This window comes from Astyanax mexicanus, unplaced genomic scaffold (genome assembly GCF_023375975.1).
Source record: "Astyanax mexicanus isolate ESR-SI-001 unplaced genomic scaffold, AstMex3_surface scaffold_48, whole genome shotgun sequence".
Classification (NCBI taxonomy): domain Eukaryota; kingdom Metazoa; phylum Chordata; class Actinopteri; order Characiformes; family Acestrorhamphidae; genus Astyanax; species Astyanax mexicanus.
In genome coordinates, this window is record NW_026040058.1 from 63,944 (window position 1) to 78,686 (window position 14,743).

At 35.6% G+C, this 14,743-nt stretch overlaps 1 protein-coding gene and 1 long non-coding RNA gene across 27 annotated transcripts in view; one reads left to right on the top strand and one right to left on the bottom strand.

Annotated features, from left to right (window-relative positions):
- The window catches only part of LOC111190550 (alpha-tectorin-like), a 68,818-nt gene that overhangs the window by 46,720 nt on the left and 7,355 nt on the right, over positions 1-14,743 (bottom strand). The gene's annotated exons all lie outside the window — the stretch shown is intronic.
- Positions 10,208-11,899, top strand: LOC125797540 (uncharacterized). The gene is made up of 3 exons (XR_007436371.1): positions 10,208-10,385; positions 10,472-11,127; positions 11,710-11,899. It is a non-coding gene; the product is annotated as an uncharacterized LOC125797540 (long non-coding RNA).

Sequence of the window (14,743 nt, forward strand, 5' to 3'; positions counted from 1 at the left end):
ACTCCCGCTGTTATGCTGCTCCTCACACACGCACGCACGCACGCACACAAACACACACACACAAACACACACACACACACACACACACACACACACACACACACACACACACACACACAAAAACACATAAACACACACACAGCCTGTTATAGTACACACACACACACACAGAGCCTGTTATAGTACACACACACACACACAAACACACTGAGCCTGTTATAGTACACACACACACACCCACACACACAGAGCCTGTTATAGTACTGCTACACGCACACACACGCACACACACGATCAGCATCCCTAGACCCCAAAACCAACCGTCGCGCACACCCCAAACGTGTGACAACGTTTAGAGTGTAAATGAATCTAGATGATATTTACCTTGGTGCCCCTGCGCATCAGCCCAGTTCAACCCGTGCGGTTTCTCGTAGCACTTGGCGCGCGGATTCCTCAAACATTACAACTTTCCTCAACTGTCAGCTATCCTGAAACCTTTGAAGTTTGTAGGTAGGTAGCAAACCTAACTAAGTATTACGTACCTTTTTTGAAATATAATTTATTTTGACTTAATAAATATTTTGGCCGTCAAATATGATTTATAACCCTATCTGTGTTGCCTCTTCAGTTAGCTAAGCTAGCTAACTTAGCAGCATATCAAGGTGATATTATCTGAAGCTAAATTATCTCAGAATGTAGCATTAAACACATTTCATGTTAATGTAAATGTTAATGTTGCTATAACAGTTACTAACAGACAACCAAAAAGTATGTTTTTACTTGAAATTCAAATTGTTAACTAGTGTACAAGGCCAGAACAGAAGTACTGTTTCGGTATTTACGTTAGCTAAGCTATAAACAGTTAGCTAGCTAGGATAGAAACCAGCCAGTTTGCTAGCGTTAGCTTAAATGCTTTTACAAACATACATACTGTAAAAGCATTTAGGCTTGCTAGTTAACCAATTTGGTAGTTAGCTAGCGAATTGGTCTTTACTAGCTAACCTAAATGCTTCCACAGAACTTTTGTTTAGATGTTGTACATTAGCTAGCTAGTCAGCTAGGTTAACTTAGTGGTTGTGTGTCTCTACAAGTCACTGTGTAATGTTTGTTTTAGCTAGCTTTTTAGTTAAATAAAATGGTGCTGTGTCTGTGAGTTAATATAAAAAAATCTTTATTTGTATTGTTTATTCCAGAGTTCAGTAATACGTTCCTGCACACTCTGCTACTTCGTTAAAAGTGTATGTTATTAACTTAGCTAGCACATTTTTATATAAACACACTCACTACTACCAAATAAGCTTTAGTCAACATTTCTCTAATTTGTAAAATCACACTAGAAGTTGTTTGTGTATGCAGTATATTAGTATACTAGAGACAAAAATGTTTTACTTGAAAAAGTTTAAAATTAAATTACACACACACAGTTATCCTGTTAGACACAACAGGAGAATTTAACAACATTAAGTAAAATAGTGGAGCTTTTCAGAGCAATTAAATTATTCATGTTTTATATTGGCAAAAAAAGGAAATAGGAAAATCATAGATACATTTTATTATTGTCAGTAAATTAATATGTTTTAATGTTGCTGCCCCTACTTTCGCTTCTGCTGGTGCCCAATTTTCCAAGTACTTATTTCAAGAATGTGATGCTGAATTTAAAAGGGTCATGTCATAAAAAAGAAAAAATATAACAGCATTATATTTGTAAATATGACTGCAATAAACATATTTAACATTAAACTATTACTGTACTTTGATTCTATTAGTTGATAGTTGTATCTATAGAAACAAGCGTACAATTAAATATGTGTAGAGAAGGTATAACTTGCTTTTAGAGCCTACTCAGAAAATATAAATAAGAAAAACTATACTGGTGGGTGTGTAATGCTCTCAGGGAGTAAGATATAAATTTACTGAGGAGGAGACATCAATGAATTATTAAATTATCTTTATTTTAATTGTCTTTATATTATTTTAATCTTTATAATCAACACATTTTCCTTATAATTAATGTAGATGTATTTATATATTTAAGTATTACAGTATGGAGGACCAAAAATGACATACGTATAAATAAATAAATAAATGCACATATAAATGTAGAAATAAATAAATGTTGAAATAAATAAATGAATAAATAAATAAATGTTGAAATAAATAAATACATATATAAATACACATAGAAATGAATAAATAAATAAATATATAAAAAATAAATACACGCATGAATAATTGTATAGGTAAATAAATAAATTAATAAATACATTTCTAATTTTTTATATTTATTTTTATTTATTCATTTATATGTGCATTTATTTATTTTTTCATTTATTTATTCATTCATTTATTTCAACATTTCTACATTTATTTATTGATTTATTGCCACATTTATTAATTTATTTATTTCTGTATTTCTGCATTTGTATGATAGTTAGGTAGGCGGTCCTATCCTCGCTCTAAAGCAGGATTGGTTTTTGAGCTGCAAAAGTTTTGGTTCTACTGCTTGTCACTACCCGATCTGTACCCCCTGCCCGATTTGTATTGCAAACTGAGCAGGGGCACAGATCAGGTAGGCAATGCCAAGTTGTGGTTCCGCTCACACTGTCGCAAACAGCTTGTAAAACGCGGTTTCAAAATGAAGGACTTACGTTTTTACAGAGCTCTGAAAGAGTACATTTTAAGTGGAACATTTACTCCACCATGCAACAAAAAAATGCGCAAGGAAATGCGGTGTGTGTCTGAAAACTTCATAGCAAAAGGTAAGTTAAAATCATATCATATTTTAGAAAGGTTTGCGTTAGCTGAGGAAGCGAAGTGTCCCGTTATGTGAACTAGTTAGTATAGCTAGGTTAACTATGCTAGCTAATTTAGCTCGGAGTATTTTATTATATCAATAAGTAATTAAATATGAAACGTGTTTTTTTTTCGGCAGACAACCGATTGTTTTACACTGGACCAAATAAAACGTATATGAGACTAGTTGTTTGTACTGAGGAGGAAAAAAGGTCTGTTTTGATGGAGTGCCATAACTCCGGCACCGGCAACCACAACGGTGTATGAGGCACGAGAGACAGGGTGATTGCTGGATACTTCTGGCCTACCTTAATGAAAGATGTAACTGAGTGGGTATGTTGTGAAGTTATAACACAATTTCTTATTTATTTCCAGAGCGTAAAACTGCAACACAGTACATATAAATGTTTTATTTAGTATAAATATTACAGTATTATTCATACAAGGCTGAATTTGGTTTGATATTCGCAGCTCCTGATTCGTTTGGTTGTATGTACACTACCTTCCATCACTTACTTTCTCCAGTTTTACTTTAACGTGCTGTTCTAGTGTAATTCATTCATTTACTAAGTAGAAAATATCTTAACTAGAGAATTAGCCTCATACTTTAAGAGAAAACCTGGCATTAGCCTGGCCAGAGCTAATTGTATACTGTATAATATTTATTTTAATTATTGAATGTATAATTAACAATTTAATATATAATGAAAAAAATATTTAATAAAATTATATTTTAAAAACCTTTGTGAGCCATACTGCACAAAAAATGAATAAAAAGCTAATGTTCCAATGTGATTTCAAATAATTTTTTCATCTTGGGCCTGACCAAATACACATGATATGAAATTGAAGTCTCCTATGTTAAGGAAAACCTAGAATTAGCCTGGCCCGAGCTGATTTTATACTGTAAAATGAATTAGCAACATGACATACGAGCCATAATGCACCAAAAATTGAATATTAAGCTGACGTTCCAGTATGATTTTGAAGGACTTTTTCATTTTGGACCAGAACAAATAAACATGAGATGAAGAGTTCTAGTATTCACAAAATCGCACTGGAATCACTGGCTTTATATTCATTAATTTTTGTGCATTATAGCTTGTATGCCATGTTGCCAGTTCGTTTTAAAGTATAAAGTATTTCAGGTTCTTCTTAAAGTAGAAGACTAAAACTCATTATATCATGTGTATTTGGCATGGCCCAAGATTAAATATCCTTCAAAATCGTACTGGACCATCAGCTTATATTAAATTTTTGCTGCATTATGGCTGTGTATGCTATGTTGCTAATTCATTTTACAGTATAAAATCAGCTCGGGCCAGGCTAATTCTAGGTTTTCCTTAAAATAGGAGACTAGAATTTCATATCATTTATCAGTATCAGTATTTGGTCTGGCCCAAGATGAAAAAATTCTTAAAATCACACTGGATTTTTTTTTTGAGCGCAACGGCTTTTAAAATATTATTGTATTTTTTAAATTATATATAAAATGTATTAATTTAATATTCAGTAATTAAAATAAATATTTTACAGTTAACAGTTAGCTCTGGCCAGGCTAATGCCAGGTTTTCTCTTAAGGTAGGAGGCTAATTCTCTATTTAAGATGTTTTCTACTTAGGAAATGAATGAATTACACTAGAACAGAAAATAAGTGGAAGGTCGTGTATATAAAATTGCATTTTATAACATAATGTATATTTACATAGTTAATAAACAGCTGTACTGCTTTTCTTCATTATAGCTCCTTCAGTGTTGATATGTGAGGTGTTAAATATAATATGCGGAACAGTTTGTGAACGCTCCCTTTAGTTCACGGTGGTTCAGTGAAGCGGCAGCTGCGAATATCAAACCAACTTCAGCCTCATATTATTTATTCAGTAGAAACAAAAGAAATCTTTCATAGATAGTTACCAAGATTCTGATTTTGTATAAAAATAGTGTAACAAAAACAAAGTAATGTAACGACAAATATTATTGTGCACGAAATTATATAGCACACCCCTTATTCTAATATGTATTTATGATATGCATTTTATTTTACTTTTTGTACATGTTTAGACACTGTCCCAACTTAATTCTTCTTTTTTTTGTTTTTTTTTAGGTGAAGTGTTGTCACCGCTGCCAACTAAATGACCCCATGAAGACGGGGACACCAGTGTTACATTCTATTAAGGTATTCCAAATTCTGTTTTGTTTAATAGAGAAAATAAATGTTTTGAAAGGTAATGGAAAATATGTGTTTAGGTGAAGGCTGCATGGGAGGTGATTGGCCTGGATTTAATTGGCCCACTGCGAGAAACTGGTCAAAAAAACAAGTATGTGTTGACCATGACTGATTTATATACAAAGTGGGTTGTTGCTGAGCCACTGCAAAATAAGACTGCAACTGAAGTGTCAGCAGCCATCATAAAGACACTCTACTTGTTCGGCATGGTCAAGAAAATTATTACTGACCAAGGGAGAGAGTTCGTTAATGAGGTAAAAGTCTAGTATAATGTGAATTCTTAACATTGATATTTATCTTAATTAGCACACATGTTTTTCTGACATTCTGCTATGCACACTGTATTTCCTTTTTGATGATTTGCACACAGCTGAATGAAAACATCTTTGCAACTCTGAAAATCAAACATGCTGTCTCAAGTGCCTACCACCCTCAGACAAATGGGCAGGTAATTTTCAACATAATTTTATTTGACATTTCCCTGTAATGTTAAAAAAAATTAGGAAATGTTTTAATTGTTGTTGTTTTTTATATATATATAGGATGAGCGAACAAATCAAAATGTCAAACGTGTATTGCGGAAGTATGTAAATGAAAGCCATAATGATTGGGACATCCATTTACCTGCAGTTGTGTATGGTATTAACACTGCTAAGCAAGTGGGTATTCATTATACATTCATTATGGTCGATATATAATGTAATCGATATATAATGTTTTATTTCTGATAACTTAATTTGTTTTTAACCAGTCTTCAACCAGGCACACCCCGTATTTCTTATTCTTCCATCGGCACCCTCATTTGCCAGAGGTTATGAACGCCTGTCCCATGGGAGAAGACTTTAAAATTGCTGACCCAGAAGATGATCTTGACACCCGAGTAAATGAAATGAAAATTTGAAATGAGAAGGTTGGGTCCAAATTCATGTAGTCTGACCACAGAAGTTTTTTTTAATTCAATGGCATGTAGTAAAGTGTAATTTTTTTTTTTCAGGTGCTTAGAAACATTGAAAATGCGCAGAAAAGACAACAAAAGTCTTACAGGAACCGTAAGAGAAAGCTAATGAGCACAATCAGTCCTGGCGATGAGGTCTTGATTTCTCAAGATTTCAATATAAAACAGAGAAAAGACACCCTTGCTGACCGCCACAAAGGTCCTTTCACTGTGGATAGTATCTCTAAAAAGGGTGTGGCTTCAGTGGTGAAAGATAATGGGACTCGATGTTGCATCAATGTCTCACGGCTAAGGCCTTTCTACAGGTTGGAAAGTAAGAGCTAAGTAGTGTTTTTTTTGTAATGGTTGACATGTAAGGTGTATATTGTAAAGTTTATTTTATTAATATTAGACTTAATTTTTTTTATTGTCTCTTCAGATCATGGAGCAGTTCCATGTGTGTCACTTCAGGACCATGAGTATGGTACACCTGATGAAGCAACAGACCATCCTTATGCTTTTTCTGGAGAGAAATGGGAAAAAGACTTGGGTCCTCTCCAGGAAAAACTGGTAGGGGATGATTCCACCTAGCCCATTCCAAATTTCACTCTCCTTCACACACTGTTAGACACTACCAATAATTTTTTGCAATCGTATATTCAGACCATCTCTCACATACTTACACTCTCACACCATTCTCACCCCCCCTCCCTTGCTAACTCTTTTAATTGCAGTTGAAATATGTCCTGGACAAAAGCCTTCCAGCAGCAGAATTGATTGTTAAAGATGACAATATCTGTCTTACACGTGAGGACTTGTGGAGTCTTGGGTTAAATCAGTGCATGGAGTCTACTGTAAGTATATTCATGTTGCAGCATGCTTGCTCAAAGGCACAGAAATAGTTTTTTTTGTGTGTAATTTATGCCTTTATTTTGTTTTATTACGTCTAGATTGGGAATGCATGTTTTAAGATCATCAGAGAAGCTGCTCAAAAACATGTAATTAATTACAGAAGCTCAAACATTGTTATTTTGTATACTTCTTCATGGGTACTTGTATACATTTGCTAATCTTGTTGTGTTGTAAATAGGGGAAAGATGTTTACATTGCTGACATGTATGTGGTTCCCACATGGAAAACGATGAATGTGGACCCACTCTCAAGTTTACCGGTAAAGTGAAGTTAAACACACACACAGACAGACAGTTGCACATTAATGCAATGATTTCTGTACAATGCACAGTAGTTGAATGGTTGCATTTTCTTTCTCTACACCAGAACAATCTGTGTTCCAAGGATGCGATTTTGTTCCCTGCATGGAGTATGCAACAGAATCAACTGGATCACTATTTGCTATGTGTTGAGTTACAGTTTCAAATAGTGCTGGACGATATGGCCAAAATTTATATCACGATATATTCCTTAAATTTCGGTCGATACGATATAATTTCGATATCGATAAATACTTTGAAGGCCTCAGAAAAAGAATCCCTGCAATCTCTGCAGCTTGCACTGCAAATTTAAATTATTATTTAACTGTGTATTTGCACTTTTTGTATCAATCTATCTAATGGAAATCTGTACCTACTACTGTATGAAAATGTTTTTTAAGTCTTTGAAACCTCCTTTCACAAAAACTTTAATACTTTAGAAATAAAAGTAGTCAAAATAAAGCAATGCTCAATTTTATTTGCATATAGCAAAATAATAACATGACATCCCTGTCAAACATAAGCCTATATAACTATTACAAATAAAAATAACTTTAAATGACAACAGAGGCAGAGCTTCTTATTCATTGTAAACAAATTTAACAGATTAAAACAAAAGTGTTTTAACTAGGATATATAATACAAGAAGCCTTTATATACATAAAAGCAACAAGATTTTCCCGTCAAATAAACAAACCTATAGGATTTTTCAACTATAAATAACTTAGTGACAACATAATCTATTAAAGTGCTTCAGCCAGAATACAAGAGGTATTCAACATGATATCAACGGCAAATAAACAAACCCATAAACTTTAAATAACTTAGTTTCAACATAATCTATTAAAGTGCTTCAGTCAGTAGAAGGAAAATATTGTATGTAGTGAAGATGCTTGAGGTGGTGGAACAGATTAGATGTATTAACGTTACGCTGCTTGTCGGCTCCACTCACCGGCACAATTTGCAGCAAAGCGGCAAGCGAGCGGACCCGCGGCTGGGCGAGCGGACCCGCGGCTGGGCGAGCGGACCCGCGGCTGGGCGAGCGGACCCGCGGCTGGGCGAGCGGAGCCGCGGCTGAGCGAGCGGAGGCGCGGATGAGCGAGCGGACCCGCGGCTGGGCCAGCGGAGCCACGGATGAGCGAGCGGACGAGCGAGCGGAGCCGCGGATGAGCGAGCGGACGCGCGAATGGGCGAGCGAAACAGCAGCTGACCGAACCGAGTCTACCCTAGCCTTGGATCCGCTCGTCCCGGCTCCGTTTCGAGACATTTTAGATGCGTAGCGGAGCGGACCTGAACCTAACCTAGCCTAGCCTAGCCTAGCCATTTTAACCTAGCCTAGCCTAGCCTATCTGGCTACGTGCCTGTGTGATTGCGTCATCACGCACTGAGGTAGCACAGCTATGGGGGCTGAATGTGTTTGGCTCTGCGGCGAGCTGACGCCAGTAAAAAACGCCTGTCCGTGACAGATTCTGTACATAATACATATCGATATACCACAAAAGTGATATCACCGTTATTGAAACATTTCTTATCGCGATAAATACCGATATCGAATTATTGTCCAGGCCTAGTTTCAAAAAATAGATATTCAGATTTTTAGAATGAAGTTTGTTGATTAGCTTATCATTTTGAAATATGTCCATTGCAGGTTTTACTGGTTGTGGAGAGAGAGATAATTTTTCTAGATTCTGTACTCCCTGGTGGTTTTGGAGATGACTCGTACAAAACGATATTTAGGTTAAGAGAGAGGAAAAAGTTGCCCTTGTTCAGTGTCTTTTACCAATAATATTTTACGCAAGAGCCATGTTCTGTGGCTGCTGATTTACACAAAAGCCTTGTTCTATGGCTGATGATTTACAAAAAGCCTTGTTCTATGGCTGAAAATTAACAAAAAGCCTTGTTCTATGGCTGATGATTTACAAAAAGCCTTGTTCTATGGCTGAAAATTAACAAAAAGCCTTGTTCTATGGCTGATGATTTACAAAAAGCCTTGTTCTATGGCTGACAATTAACAAAAAGCCTTGTTCTATGGCTAATGATTTACAAAAAGCCTTGTTCTATGGCTGAAAATTAACAAAAAGCCTTGTTCTATGGCTGATGATTTACAAAAAGCCTTGTTCTATGGCTGAAAATTAACAAAAAGCCTTGTTCTATGGCTGATGATTTACAAAAAGCCTTGTTCTATGGCTGACAATTAACAAAAAGCCTTGTTCTATGGCTAATGATTTACAAAAAGCCTTGTTCTATGGCTGATGATTTACAAAAAGCCTTGTTCTATGGCTGCTTATTTATAGCTTTGTTCTTTTGTTTTATGTTTACGCAGAAGCCTTGTTCGATGGCTGTAGGATTAGGTCTCATTTTATGAAACTAGACCATGGAGAACAATTGTATGACTATAGGTTTCAGTAAGTGTGTAATTTTTTTTCCCCATTTTATGTGCAGACATATTGCAGGCCAGATTGACCCAAGACCCTGGACAGAGAAGACCGGCAGAAGTTTTGATGTAAAGCCTTTTCTTTATTTTCTTACTGGGTTATATAAAACTCTGGACATCAGTTGGCTTAAATGTAATGTAAGACTATAGATATTTTCTTTTGAAGAGAATTTTCTACTGTGATTTTGGGAAACTGAGCCATGACTAGCCCACCAGTTGATAATTTTTGCTATATTCATTCGTCTTCTTTCCACCATACATTCTTTCTTGTCCAGACCTAGGGACTTTCTGTCTATTTTACACAATTTGAAACAATCTCTATCTTCAGCACATCTACTTCATGTATTAATGGCTTTTGGCAGTAACTCAGTAAGGGGGAACCTAAGCTTACTTTAGTGAAGCACTTGTCTACATCTGTTTCTATTGGTTCAACACCTTTACTTAAAAGTAATATTTAATATTTTGTTTCCAGCACTTCCCTCAACAAACTTCTGGGAACTACTGTGGCATCCTTATACTCATTGTAAGCATCCTTTTAAGTTGTGATAAGTAGCATTTTGAGTTATTGGGTATAATAGAGAGATTTATTTTTTTACAGTATTCCCTCTGTATCTGCACCAATACCCCATTTATCTTCACAGAGGTCAGTTGCATCTATTAATATAGAAAAAATATTTCAAACCCCACCCCAATTGTCTGATCATTGTTATATATGTTTTAGAATGATGTGCCATTAATCCGCCAGTGGTGGTGCATCCTACTGATGGAAAGATTTCAGATTGAAGGGTAAGGCCACTCTGCTAAAGTATTCATGCCTTTTCTGCATTTTATTTCATTTGATTACCTGCTGATTAAGTTTTTTGATTCAACAGACATGGCCAGAGGTTTGCTTTCTGGACTGACAAGGCTAGCAGGCTATTGCAAGGGACCCTTCAGCCACTTTTTAGGGTATCTAGGTCAATCACTTCAGACATTCCACCTCATGTGCAAACCATGGTCAACCGCACAGCCCAAGAAAAGAAGCTGGTAGACTTTGCTGTACAAGACCATGGAGTCCGGCAACATTTGTTGGTATGTTTGTCTTTGTTATTTACAATTTGCACATTGTTTTACCATTACAGTGTTATAAGCAAATAAGCAAAAGGCCTTATAATTCATGCTTGTTGTCACCATGTGTTGGGGGACTTTTTTTTTTTTTTTTTTTTTTTAATGTGGATTTACAGTCCAAAACTTTTAACATAAACTACTTTTGACATTCAACTAGAAATGTTAAATGTTTGCTCATGTTTTGATGAAGTGCTTTTGGCACTTTGCCTTTTGACCTAAGGGTGTACTCTGTGGAAAAGAGCCTTCGAAGTGGCTCAGCAGAATCCAGAAGGGATCATCTCTACGGGTGCCAGTGTACCTGGACTCGGAGGAAGAACAGGACTCCCTATTTTTCTATCTTCAGGATGTCCTGAAATCTGCACCAGTAGAATTCCACATTGAGGATCAAGTGCAGTTCATTTTGGATGTTTTGTTCCCAGAGGTAAGGTTACTAGGTATGCAGTAAATATCTATTAACAATGTTAAATAGCCTGTTGTGACTTAAGTTACATAAAAATTTTAATCAAATGTATCTTTTTTTAAAATCCAATAGAGTAGTACTGTGAGACCATGATAACCACAATACATTTTCTCAGACAGTTATTGGGTCATTTTCAGCAGTGACACTAACGCTAATGCTGGAGTTTTTAAACACCTCAGTTTCACTTGCTTGACCTGAATAGTCCACCGGCGGTGGACATCCAGTGAGCATTGATGAAGGACTAGAGTATTGACAGCACCAACTATGCAGCAACAGACTCAGAGCTTCTATCTGACTTTACATATACACTGTGGTGCAGATAGGTAGGAGTGTCTAATAGAATGAGAGACAATAAATGGACACAGTGTTTAAAAACTCCAGCAGCACTGATATATCTGATCCACTCACTGTACCAGCACAACATGCACTAACACCTCATACACCACCACCATTGCTAATCACTTCTAATCACTGCACTGCAGTGCTGAATCTTTATAATGCAGTTTTATAATTTATATTTAATTTTTTTAACCCTTTTGTTAGTGCATCACCCAAGCCATGTCTACACTACAGGGAATAACTATACAAGAGGCTGAAGAGTTGTTTCTTTCAGGTCCTAACTACAGCAGAAGGTAAAAACAGTTACCTGTGTTTGAAATATCTGTATGAATGTTTATTTATTGTGACTTCCATTTTAATTGGGTGGGTGGTTGCGTGTTTGTGTCGGGGTACTTTGAGTTGGGGAGGGTGGGTTTTTGTGTTGTGGTGGGTGTTTGTGTCGGGGGGGTTGGGTGTGTTGGGGTGAGGTGGGGTGGGAGTGGGGTGAGGTGGGGTGTGTTGAGGTGGGGTGGGGTGTGTTGGGGTGAGGTGAGGTGGGAGTGGGGCGGGGTGAGGTAGGGTGGGAGTGGCTGGGTGGTTGTGTGTTGAGAGGGATGTTTTTCTTTTGTTTTGCTTTTTGCTCTCATGCTTTCTCTGAGAAGAAAATAAACTGGTATTTTGATAAATGTGTTGTACCTTATTTTTAATGGTTAGTAGCATATTGATACAGGACTACATTTAGAGACATGGTATTTGGTTCCCATTTCTAAACATTCTGCTGTGTATTTTAAGCAAAAATAAATGTTTTTTATTAATAAACTCTTTGTTAGCTTGAGGAATACTACAAATGGTCAAAGACCACACCACCACCCCATATAATGGATATAACCCAAACAGGTTTGTTATAATGGTAAACAAATTAAATTTTTAAAATGCCTCATACACCCTGTAATACTAAATTTGACAAAGCATAAAATGCACAGTTTATATATCAACTGCTCAAGAACAAAGAACATTATTTTCTAGTTGATGTTTGTATTTTACTTATTTATATCTCCCAGTCTATCTAGATTACAGAAAGATAAACTGCTAGTTAGCCTATGCGAATTATTGTGTTCTGGCTCTATTTATTTATGAATTTATTCATTCATTAATTCATGATAAGCATTATAAATTGATACTTGAGCATGTAGATGTTAATCTTATCGCTAAAGGTGTAATTAAGTTAATAAAATGTGAAGTAGTTTACAGACTTGGCATATGTAAAAAAAAAACACCACATACATACATTTTAATAGATTATTTTGTTTGATTTTCGAAATATATTTAGTTTAAACACCTATCAGTCTATCTATAATTCAGAAAACGGAAGTTAAGCTTGAGCAGCGACCTCACAGAGCCGAAAACTGTTGACGCATGCGCACAACGGCTGGTGTAACAGCCGTGGCTACCTGATCTGTGCCCCTGCTCAGTTTGCAATGCGTGCGCATGCGCGGAACAAATCGGGCAGGGGGTACAGATCGGGTAGTGACACTGCTCCTGCCTTGGCCTGCAGCGGCGACATTTTTAAGCTGTTGACCCTCATTCATTTTCAGCAGTTGTTACTGCAGTAGGGGTTATAGCCGCGATGTTGCTGTGCCGTCCCTTTTGTTCTGTCTCACTGATACCGGAAGTACAGGACGGTGGAGATAAATAAATAAATGAAGAAATGTGGAAATAAATAAATAAATAAATGTAGAAATGTTGAAATAAATAAATGAATGAATAAATAAGTGTTGAAATAAATAAATGAATAAATGTTGAAATAAATAAATGAATGAATGAATAAATAAATAAATGCACATATAAGTAAATATATAAATAAATATATAAATAAATAAGAAATATTCATTCATTCATTCATTCATTCATTTATATGTGCATTTATTTATATATTTATTTATTTATTTCAACATTTATTTATTTATTCATTTATTCATGTATATATTTATTATTTCTACATTTATATTTGCATTTATTTATTTATACTTATGTCATTTTTGGTCCTCCATAGTACAGCTCAAACACACACACACAAAAACCTATACAGTATGTGTGTATATGTACAGTACTGTGAAAATGTTTTAGGCCGATGCAAATTTCTTAAAACCAATCATCTCAATATTAAGTTGAGTTAATATTGAGTTTTACTTGGCAAAGGTACCACGTATTAAAACAGATACAAATAAAAATAAATACGGTAAAAAGTAACAAGAAGTCCACAGGTGCCAAACCTTTGTTTGGGCGAACCTATTAAACCAATGTTTTTCATAGTACAAAGTAGGGCTGTGAATCTTTGGGAATCCCAAAATTCGATTCAAAATTGATTCTTGGGGTCACAATTAAATTTTTTCCTGATTCTTTCAAATCAGTTGGATTTCTTTTTCTTCATCCTCCATACTTTAGCGGCGCAACAACAAACACTGTAACACAACACTACATGCCCCTCTGTAGCCTAATAGGGAGAGGCAGTAAGAGCACTGTCGTGGGGAGCTTTTTAACTGTACCGCGGAGCTCAGCTAGTTAAAGAAACAGTCCGGGGTCTCCGTTCTCGTATTTGGTCTTCATAATGCATGCATAATGTTGTTCCTGTCTTAACTTTTGGAACATGTTACAGGCATCAAATTCAAAATGAGTGAATATTTGCAACATTAAATTTCTTGTCTTTGTAGTGTATTCAATTGAATGAGTTAAAAAGAATTTGCAAATTGTAATCTGTTTCTGTTTTCTTTTTTTCCCTTTATTTTTTAAATATGTAAACTTTATGAATTAAACGTAAATTTAATATAAATCTTTGTTTTATGTCTTTCTTTGAGCTTCCAGACAAAGTTTTTCTCTCATTAACACTAATTGAGTAAACAGAATACTCTATTTAAACCAATGGTGAATTCCTTATTAGTGTTTCCTATAATAATATATAATAATCATATTGATGTACTGATGTACAAAGTGGTTATTTACATAAATTTTATGTACAAATAGCTTGTAGCTTGTAGTACTAGGAATAACATTGTAGGTTCCTGAACCTCCTAGTTCTTAGAAAACAAATTCACCAACAGTAAAAGACAAAGTACCTTCAGTTACAAAAGTTTTGCTTAACTTGTGTTGGGCACTGGACCTAGTTCGGTGGCAGGATCTCAGCCAGCTTCAAGAACAGTCAGAAACCAGTGTAGGCCCAGTCCTGGTCCTACGTTCAAAAAGACACCGGGCCGAGTCCGGT